At 46.8% G+C, this 10,822-nt stretch overlaps 1 non-coding gene and 1 pseudogene across 1 annotated transcript; one reads left to right on the top strand and one right to left on the bottom strand.

The window, feature by feature from the left end:
- The first annotated feature begins 6,078 nt into the window (after positions 1–6,078).
- LOC115642117 lies at positions 6,079–6,242 on the top strand. The gene has a single exon (XR_003998158.1). It is a non-coding gene; the product is annotated as a U1 spliceosomal RNA (small nuclear RNA).
- Positions 6,243–10,651: 4,409 nt separating this feature from the next.
- On the bottom strand, positions 10,652–10,822 carry LOC115642120 (annotated as a pseudogene).

The following is a 10,822-nucleotide window of genomic DNA, read 5'->3' as shown; positions in this document are numbered from 1 at the left end:
AATAAAGAGCTTTTGATCGGACCTTGCTGGTGTTGCCTGTCTCTCTCGCGGTCAGACAACGAACTTTGCCGTCGGGGTTAGAGTCCCTGACAATGGTAATATTTTAAACAGATTAATGTCACAGCAACAGAGGACTCAGAATATTCCCCCTTTTCTCTCTGCTCGTGGTAACAAGACCTGGAAGGATAAGGAACCACTGAATTGGGGGAGGGGTCCTGGCTAGAAGTTTCAGCCAGAAAGGCTGCTAAAGCATATGGTGAGATAAACCTTTTGCTTTGAATTCACTTTGCTTATTACGTTAGACATTTTTTACCTTTTATTTCTTTTTAAAGAATTCTGACTTGCATGTCTCGTTACTTGTAATCACTTAAAATCTACCTTTCTGTGGTTAATAAACTTGTTTTATTGTTTTATCTAGATGAGTGTGTTTGAAGTGTTTGGGAAAATCCCTTGGAGATAACCAGATTTGTGCACATCATTTTCCGTTAATGAAACGATGGACTTTATAAGAACCTGAATTGTCCAGGAGTGTGCTGGGGAGTACAAAACTGTGACAGGGTCCCTGGGGTGCACCATGGAGTGTGAGACCACTGAGTCCTCCAAATTCACCAACCTGGCTGCCTATCACACTGTAATAGACCGTACATCACGTTCCAATCAAACTGTCCCATCACCACAGACCTGTTTAGTAGTGAATGTGAAAGCACTCAGCCAACTTTATTGTTAATGAAGCACAGTCCTAGTATCCTGTAGACTCTACAGGACCACTACCACATGTATGCTCATCATAATGGACCAACTCAGTCAGCGGTGGGACTTTCCACTTCACCTAGGCTGGCCAAAGACACTTCTTCTGAGACTCTGTTTTGTACACTGATATCAACAAGTTTCATATTGCCCAACTGACGAGCCAGTTACTGCCCCTCTGACATGGTCAGTAACCACTCTTTACCTTGTACATGTTGGCTCAATCAAAACATCTCTATCCATCACACTGTCATCCTGACCGTATCTTTAAGAGAGGTCAGAGGGTCCTGGTACCATGCTTCTGGAATGTGTTTGTGTAAATGTCCTGTGCCTAATACTTCTCAGGAGCGTGTATGTTTTTGCAATATGATCCCTGTTCTTGACAGATTCTGTGAGCCTGCATGCCAGCAGAGCTTGACTTCTGCTCACAGTCTATCTCTTGCAAGGCTTCACCACTGTGACACTGCACCCCATATTCATCATAGAGGTATCATTATGATATGATTAAGACATAGTTATAATGCATCTTGTACAATATATTTCATGTAAGGTGCCTATGGAAAAGTTATGATTTTCTCAATATGATTATCCTATTTGTATACATGTGTAACGTTATTGATATAAACTGGGACCATATAGAACATGGGTTGCAACCAAGGTCCTGTAGTGGCACCAAATCTTATGTAAAGGGGGTCATATAAGGCGTCCAAGACCAAGTTATGAGTTACTGATTATGATTATGCTGTCTGTATCATTTTGGTAGTTGAATTTATGAATATTGGCTGTATGCTGTCTGTATTTCAAACTTGTGTTGTGTTACTGGGAAAGATCCCAGACAAGTTGGTGTCAGCTCTGTTTAGCCTGCTTGATGGCCCATTAAGGACCATCACCTACACAATTGTCCCATCGAGAGAAGGCAGTTACACCCTGTGACTCAGCAGGGTGTGCAGAAACTGGCCCATGTGACTGCAAACTCCATTTTGCTGTAACTTTCCACAGCAGGAACAAAGGTGTGTTCTTACGCCTGGAAAAGCCTATATAAGACGGAGGCCTCATCTCCATTTTGTCTTCAATCCTGCTTCGTATCTCTGGAGGGACTTTGCTACAAACTGAAGCTCTGCACAAAGGACTGAATGACCCATCCCAGCGGGGGATGTTCTCCAGAGACTTGATTTGACCCTACAGTTTACTCCATCATTGCTACAAGCCTGAACCAAGAACTTTGCCATTACTGTATGTAATTGATTCCATTTAACCAATTCTAGCTCTCATCTCTATCTTTTTCCTTTTATGAATAAACCTTTAGATTTAGATTCTAAAGGATTGGCAACAGAATGATTTGTGGGTAAGATCTGATGTGTATATTGACCTGGGTCTGGGGCTTGGTCCTTCGGGATTGAGAGAACCTTTTTCTTTTACTGGGGTGTTGGTTTTCATAACCATTCATCCCCAGGACGTGTGGCACTGGTGGTGATACTGGGAGACTGGAGTGTCTAAGGAAATTGCTTGTGTGACTTGTGGTTAGCCAGTGGGGTAAAACCGAAGTCATTTTTGTCTGGCTGGTTTGGTTTGCCTTAGAGGTGGAAAAACCCCAGCCTTGGGCTGTGACTGTCCTGTTTGAGCAATTGGTCCTAAATTGGCACTCTCAGTTGGGTCCCGCCAGAACCGCATCGTCACAACATGTATCATTTTTGTGTCTGGAGTTATGAATATTGACTAGGTATCTATATTTCAAATGTGCTTACTCTGGGTAACATCCAGAACTGGCCTTTCAGGTATAACAATGTAGAACCTAGACAAGTAGTGATGGCTCAGCAACAAAGACAATGGAGCATGAAAGGGCTCAGCCTTCCTGAGAAGGCACCAGTCTATGAGTAATGTCTGCCATGACTCAGCAAGGCAGGCAGGGGCACGTGACCAGACCACAGGACACTGAGCTCCATTTTGATACCTATATTTTTCCATAAGCTGGGCTGTGAACTGAGCTTGAAACAAAGGATTCCCATTCTATGGAAAAACTACATAAAATGAGAAGTGACATCATCTCCGGGCCTCACTCCCCACAGAAGAGATCTCCTGGAAACATCTGAGAAACAAAGACTGAGCTGGGGGAAGTGCTGGTCCCAGGCTAAAGGGATACAAATCTGTGTATGGAAATTTGGTGGACTGCTTTATCATCAGTCAGGGTGAGAAACTGCCTAGTCAAATCCTATCTATCTAGTATATTAGGCTTAGCTTGCAGTTTCTTGTTTATTTGTTAAGTAATCTGCTTTGATCTGTTTGCTATCACTTATACTCACTTCATTAACTACAGAAAGATTTTAAGGGAGTATAAGAGATAAACTGATCAAAGCAGATTACTAAGGAAATAAAACAAAACATGCAAACTAAGCTTGATTCACTAAAGAAACAGGATACAGAATGCAATTTCTTACCCTAAATGTTGGATTAGGCAGGATGAAGAGTTTCTGTAGCTCAGAGTCCCAATTATTTCTTCTTATAGACCAGAACCCTGCCTCAGTCTAGACTCTCCTTCCCTAAGATTTACATAAACCAGGAATCTTTTGTTTCTAGGTGAGATTTGAATTCACGACCTCAGCATAGCTCCTCAGCATTGCCCTAGAAGTATTATGCACTAACCAATTGTGCCACTGGAGCATCTGTTAATTGCTATTCTCCCAGTTCCCTAGGTTAATAAGGGCGAGGAGTGACCCCAAAACATTCTCAGTGGAGCTGAGAGCTGGTAGCGACAAGTGTTGTACTCGGTGGGGTGAATTCTTCTTAAGGGTTCCAGGCCCCATTTGACCCTTTTGTTCTTCTCTGTATAATAACAGAGCTGGTTAAGACTCACTGCAGAGTCTTGCTGCAGACCAACAGATCTGAAATCACTGATCACCAGGTCTGAGTATTAGTCCTGCTTTGGGACAGTGTCTCTCATCCAAGAAACTGCCCAGTCTGCACTAGCAGTGGGACTCCCTCACTAACAGCTGAAATCAAGGAGAGCTGTGTGAAGTGCAGGGCCCCAGGGGTGCTTGAACAGGGGGGAAGAACACCCCAGGATGTTTCAAAATGGGAGGCTCTGCCTTACCACTTTGTAATGACCATAAGGGAGAGTGGGGGGGGAGGGAGCAGAGAGCAGTAAGCGGGAGGTGGGGTCTTGGGGGGAAGAGGCAGCATAGCAGTGGGACCTTGTGGAGAAGGGGGGGGCAGGGGCGTGGCCTCGGCCTCGAGTGGCAGGGATGGGGCTACTGTTTGGGCTCTGGTGGCTGCTATTTTTAGGCAGGGCTGCCCAGAGGGGGACAAGTGGGGCAATTTGCCCCAGGCCCTGGGCCCTGCAGGCGCCCCACAAGCCCTGGCCGAGAATCCCTTCCCTGGCTAAAGGCACCTTTTAAAGTTTTACTCGCCCAGCAGCAGTCTGGGTCTTCGGTGGCACTTTGGCAGCGGGCCCTTCACTTACTCCAGGTCTTCAGCAGCACTTCAGCGGCAGGTCTTTCAGTGCTGCCAAAGACAGCCCTAGTCTGGAGCAGTGCATGGGATTCTTCCATCCTAAGTGCAGGACTGGGCCCTTGTCCTTGTTGAACCTCATGAGGTTTCTTTCGGCCCAATCCTCTATTTTGTCTAGGTCCCTCTGTATCCTATCCCTACCCTCCAGTGTATCGACTGCTCCTCCCAGTTTAGTGTCATCTGCAAACTTGCTGAATGTGCAGTCCACGCCATCCTCCAGATCATTAATGAAGATATTGAACACAACCGGCCCCAGGACCGATCCTTGGGGCACGCCGCTTGATATCAGCTGCCAATTAGACGTGGAGCCATTGATCACTACCCATTGAACCTGACAACCTATGCAGCTTTCTATCCACCTTATAGTCCATTCATCCAGCCCATATTTCTTGAACTTGCCATCAAGAATACTGTGGGAGACTGTATCAAAAGCTTTGATAAAGTCAAGGAATAACACATCCACTGCTTTCCCCTCATCCCCAGACCCAGTTATCTCCTCACAGAAGGCAATTAGGTTAGTCAGGTGTGACTTACCCTTGCTGAATCCATGCTGACTGCTCCTGATCACTTGCCTCTCCTCTAAGTGCTTCAGAATTGATTCCTTGAGGACCTGCTCCATGATTTTTCCAGAGACTGAGGTGAGGCTGACTGGCCTGTAGTTCCCCGTATCCTCCTTCTTTCTTCCCTTTTTTAAAGATGGGCAATACATTAGTCTTTTTCCAGTCATCCGGGACCTCCTCCGATTGCCATGAGTTTTCAAAGATAATGGCCAATGGCCCTGCACTTACACCCGCCAACTCCTTTAGCACCCTCAAATGCAGCGCATCTGGCCCCATGGATTCGTGCTCATCCAGCTTTTCTAAATAGTCCCGAACCTCTTCTTTCTCCACAGGGGGCTGGTCACCTCCTCTCTATGCTGTGCTGCCCAGTGCAGCAGTCTGGGAGCTGATTTTGTTCGTGAAGATGGGGTGGGGAGGGAAGCATTGAGTACATTAGCTTTTTCCACATCCTCTGTCACTAGGTTGCCTCCCTCATTCAGTAAGGGGTCCACACTTTCCTTGACTTTCTTCTTGTTGCTAACATACCTGAAGAAACCCTTCTTGTTGCTACTCTTAACATCTCCTGCTAGCTGCAACTCCAAGCGTGAGTTGCCCTTCCTGATTTCACTCTTGCGTGCCTGAGCAATATTTTTATACTCCTCCCAAGTCATTTGTCCAGTCTTCCACTTCTTCAAACGGCACTGCCTGCCAGTGCACTCAGCCTCACTTGGCAGGTAACAAAAGGGATGGAGTGCCCTTCCAGTTTCTGGAGAGTGGCTGACAACACCAGACCTTCTGCACTGAGGAGAAACTGACGTGAGACAAGGCAGGGGAGGTGGTTCTTGTATTGGACCAACTTCCAGTGGGGAGAGAGAGAGAAGCAAAATGCAAGTTGCACTCTTTCCCCAGCAGCAGGTGGTCCACGTCGTCTCTCTGATAGCCTGGATGCCTGGGACAGGACCCGGCTACAACTACAGCGCACGCAAGAGCGAGGGCTTGGGTAGGCAGGGGGAGGGGCCCAAGCAGAGGGGCGGAGCCATGTGAACGTGTATGCAGATCTGTGTGCGAGCAGAGCATTGTGGGAGCAGAGGCAGGCTGCCCAGCAGGGCCCGATTTTGGCACCAAGAGCTCGGTGTGGAGAAGGGAGGGGCCTCGGGGACACGGCGGGGCAGCTGTCAGCAGTGGGGGCCGGTGTAGGCGAGGCCAGGGGTTGGGGCATGGCGGTCCACCCCGTGTATTATAAGTATGGGGCGAGTGAGGCTGGGCAGTGGCTGGGCAATAGGAGCTCATACGTACTTGGTAGAGGAGATACCATGATCATGAAGGTGGTTTTCCTAGGGTAAGACTCATTCATTTCATTGTGGGTGTGTTGACTCCTGAGATTTCCACAAATGTAGGAAACTCAACTGCATGATTTGTGGTAGTGGGGGATTGCGTTCATACTCTCTTCTGATGATTGGTTAAAAACAGAAAAATAAAATCCTTGGAGAGTACTAGTCAGTGGGCTGGGTATGCTAGGTACAGTGTGCAGCTGTGGGCTTGATTTTGACAAAAGTAGTTTTTCCTTTGTGACTGCTCTTTTCTGTAGGCCCTGTAGTTTTGGCACCTTGTCATTCCCCCAGTTATGAGGCCAACAGAGAAAAAGCAAAGCTCAGCTTTGAAACTTTACCTGTGGCTTACAAGGCTCTCTGCTTTCTTGGCTTTCCCTGTTTTTTTGCAGCTGATCTGCTCTCTAGTCTGCTTTTGAGGGGGCTTGGACTAGTGCCTTCTTTTGCTCTAAGGGGAGCTGCCTGCCTGCTCTGCTTCTTTCCCTGCTTGTAGCTTCTTGCCTGGCCCTCCTTCTTGAGCTCTTCCTCCTTTGACGGGAGGATGGCCTGTCGAAAACGCCTGTCCCACCCAGTCCCCTCGTCCAACAGGCAGCTTTGCACCCTGCCCTGGGGTCGCTTTGGCTTTTGCTGTCTGTTCCTGTCTCTTGGTGGCCACACTGTCTGTGCTACGGAGACTAGGCTGTCATAACCCTGTGCTGGAGGAGGTCTTTCCGTCATTTTAGGCCCACCGCCTCCCTGAATGCCCTTAGCTATGCTGGGGGTTAGGGCGGTGTGGCCGCGTCACCCAGGAGTGGGTTTCCCTTTTGCGCACCCCTGACAGACGGAGCTGTTTTGACTTAACTGTTCAGGACACACCAACCCTTGAGCCTGGTCTGCACAGGGAATGTAAATCAGCGCGGCTACGTCAGTCCGCGCCTTGGTCAGAAGAATTCTTCTGTCGACCTAGCTCCCACCTTTCAGGGAGATGGATGGCCTGCACCAACGAGGAAAACCCTCTCCAGGATCCTTCTCTAGGAACAGTGCCCTTCTGTTTGGGGAGATTATGCTGCTTAAAAAAAGAGAAATAGTTTAACTGGGTTTCTCTGTGACAAGGTTGACTTTGTATTGCTTCCCTCGTGGCTCCTTATAGCAGTTGTGTTCTGAAATCTTTAGGGTTTGACTTCATTTAGGATGAAATCTTGCTGTAGCTTTATTCTAATTTTGAAGGAGTAACTAGACCTGAGCTTTTTGGTGTGTTATTGGAGAATTGTTTAAAAACCTGGGATTCCACTTTCTGCTGCCTTTCCATTACATTTCCTCTGAAAGCCCACTGAAAGCCACCACTTCCCACATAACTCTCTCAAACATGCAATCATCAGGCATACATAAGATGCTTGCAGTTTCACTCCATACCAGTCCAGTTCCTTGCTGTTTCCTGTCTAACCACTGCACACCTATGGTGGTATCCCCTCCCTACCCAGAGCTGCTTCCCGGCTTTTGCGCTCAGGACAGGAAAACGAGAATGGAGAGGTAAGCAGTGCAGGGAATTCTTCCTCAGCTTGCACTCCACTCCCCAAGGGCCTTTTGGGTCTTCTACGGACTTCAGGTTTCATTTGATTTCCAAGGTTTATGGTCTCATTAATTAGCCATCTCTCCTAATGCAGGGATCCTATGTGTCAGACCAAAGATCGATGACCCAAAAGAGCTAAGAAACAGAAATAAAGCTGAGTGCTAGGTGTTACATTCAGATGAGCATCCAGAATCTGACTGTGCCCTGGCATGTTCAACGCTGCCGAAAAGAAGGAGCTCGTCAGGTCCCTCTGCTAGCACCCAAATCTGGTGTCTAGTCAGTCTGCTGGGAAATAAGGAAAAGGAAATGAATAAAGAAGTCAGGCAATAACAAGGAAATGAAGAGGTTTGTCGAACGGGTTCTGTCTGATTTATCATCTTCCCAGCTACCCGTCAAAGTTAAAGACCTAGCCCAGTAGCCTGTCTTCTGACAGCGGCCAATGCCAGGTGCCCCAGAGGGAATGACCAGAACAGGGAATCATCAAGTGCTCCATCCCCTGTCGCCCATGCCCAGCTTCTGGCAAACAAGGGTTAGCTAGAGATACTGCTGGTGAAGCGCCATATCCTCCATGAATTTATCTAGTACTTTTTTGAACCCTGTTATAGTCTTGGCCTTCGCGACATCCTCTGGCAAAGAGTTCCACAGGTTGACTGTGTGGTGCATGAAGAAATCCTTCCTTTTGTTTGTTTTAAAGCTGCTGCCTATTAATTTCATTTGGTGACCCCCTAGTTCGTGTGTTATGAGAAGGAGTAAATAACTCTTCCTTATTTACTTTCTCCACACCGGTCATGGTTTTATAGACCTCCATCGTATCCCCCTTTAGTTGGCTCTTTTCCAAGATGAAAAGTCCCAATCTTATTAATCTCTTCTTAGAAGGAAGCTGGTCCATATCCCCTCATCATTGTTGTCCTTTTCAGAATCTTCCCCATTCCAATATATCTTTTTTGAGATTGGGGTTACCGCATCAGCACTCAGTATTCAAGATGCGGGCGTACCATGGATTGATATTGAGGCGATATGCTAGTCTCTGTCTTATTACCTGTCCCTTTCTTAATGATTCCCAACACTCCACTGCACATTGAGTGGATGTTTTCAGAGCACTAGCCTCAACGACGCCCAGATCTCTTTCTCGAGTGGTAACAGCTAATTTAGACCCCATTGTTTTATAGGGAGAGTTGGGATTATGTTTTCCAATGTGCATTACTTTGCACTTATCAGCACCAACGTTCATCTGCCATTTGGTTGTCCCGTCACCCAGCTCTTGAGATCTCTTTGTGGCTCTTCGCAGTTTGCCTGGGGCTTAACTATCTTGAGCAATTTTGTATCATCTGCAGATTTTGCCACCTCACTGTTTACCCCTTTCCCCAGATCATTTATGAATAAGTTGAACAGTACTGCTCCCAGTACAGACACCTGGGGATAAGAGAGGGAAGATCCTCTTCTGACACTGGCAGACCAGGTGCCAGCTCATGCCAAGGCCCCTAGGCCTTACTGAAAAGTGACAAATGCATGGCTGGAAACTAGTCTTGCTCACCTGTTTGTTAATGTTGTTAAAACATGCCTTAGAGTGATAAAAATGTGTTTAGAGTTTATGACAAGCTCATGAGTTGCTGCATGCATTATTCTCACCTATAATAGCTGTAGCCCATGTTGTAAGGTGATATATAAGCATTGGCACTAAAGCTGCAAACCCCCTTGCCACCACCCCGCCAGCAGTCCGGAGAGAAGCATTACCAAGTGTGAAATGCTAGTTTACCAGAAGAAGCGTCATCTCCTTTCCAACAAGAGAAGGCCCTGACTGAGACATCAGACAAGCCACTGAGGATCATCCATGGACAAAAGACTTGGTTGATTGCTCCCCCTCACACACCCACGAGGAGGCAGAGACCTGCACAAACACTTGCCCCCATCAGCTTGAGCTCTGGGGGAATGGAATAAAAATCCCTGTCAGGAATAAACTGTTGTCCCCCCAATGCTGCTTGGACTTCAGGGAGACAGCACGTCTTCTAAGCATATGCAAGGGATCCCGGCTGTTTGGCTAGGGTTAGCCATAAAGGACATACAGAGCTTGCATGTTACAGCAGCTTCTACTACACCTGGGTGGCAAGATAGAGTCAGGGGGCCCAAGGGGGCTGTCTGTGACTCCATGTTAAGGCTGTTCTAGTGCCTGAGTTCACACTTGATACTTGGTGGGTGAGATCAAAGTGTGGAACACACAACTGTGAGGAGCCCCACTGCCTGTCAGCCCCAGACGCCAGCGGCTCCTACTCTCTGGGGCTCTGGCTGCACTAGAAAGGTAAGTTTCTAGCTTGCCTGGTTCAGAAAACTGGAAGGGAAAGAAAGAGAACCCACATTACATTTTTTAAAAAAAAGAATCCTCATGATTTGTAAGCCACTGTCGTGATTTTGGGGATTTTCCAATAGTGAGGGTGGCAACAATGAGAAGTTACGGGTTATTATTTAGCATTTAGATTACAGTAGGTTTGGGGGGGAAAAATCAGGATTGGGGCCCCTGTGTGCCAGGTACAGCACGACACCTAGTGCCTTGTCTTGATCTTACGAACCAAGATACATAGAACGTAGGCCGGGTGGGGAGAAGTCGTGTAACTCATGCAGTTGTTGATATACACGTAACCTCAAATATTACCAACCCCCCCTCAAAAAAAAAACAAAAAACAAAAACTAACTCCCCAACAGACCCAGAGTCTGGAAAGCATTTGTCCCTCATACTACTGAAAACACTCACAGCGGAAAGAAGGAGTCCAGCTTCTTAAATAATTCTCTAGCAAGACAAAGAAGAACCTCTCACATCTATAGACTCACAAAACATTTCCAAGAAATAGTAACTGTACAGTGTTTATCGTAAAGAAACAAAAACGCTAAAGACACCAGATTTTTCTGCTACTTCAAAAAAATCTGCTTGAAAGAAAGATCATCACAGTTCAACTCTTTTCTGTTTTTCGAACCAGAAGGTTCTCCCCTAAAGGAGATACACCGTTCCTGGAAGCACTGCAATACCAGGTCGATGCATGGGGCAGACAAAGCAAGCTTCTGTTCTAACCCTGCCGTTTCAAAAATCAACCTAATATACAGTCCTCACATCAAGGACACACCAGATTTAAAAGTTTTATTAAAGTAAATGTTTGAAATGAAAT

The sequence above is a fragment of the Gopherus evgoodei genome, unplaced genomic scaffold (genome assembly GCF_007399415.2).
Source record: "Gopherus evgoodei ecotype Sinaloan lineage unplaced genomic scaffold, rGopEvg1_v1.p scaffold_37_arrow_ctg1, whole genome shotgun sequence".
In the NCBI taxonomy this organism is placed as follows: domain Eukaryota; kingdom Metazoa; phylum Chordata; order Testudines; family Testudinidae; genus Gopherus; species Gopherus evgoodei.
Note: the sequence above shows the minus strand (reverse complement) of the source record. Positions and strands in the feature narration are given on the sequence as shown.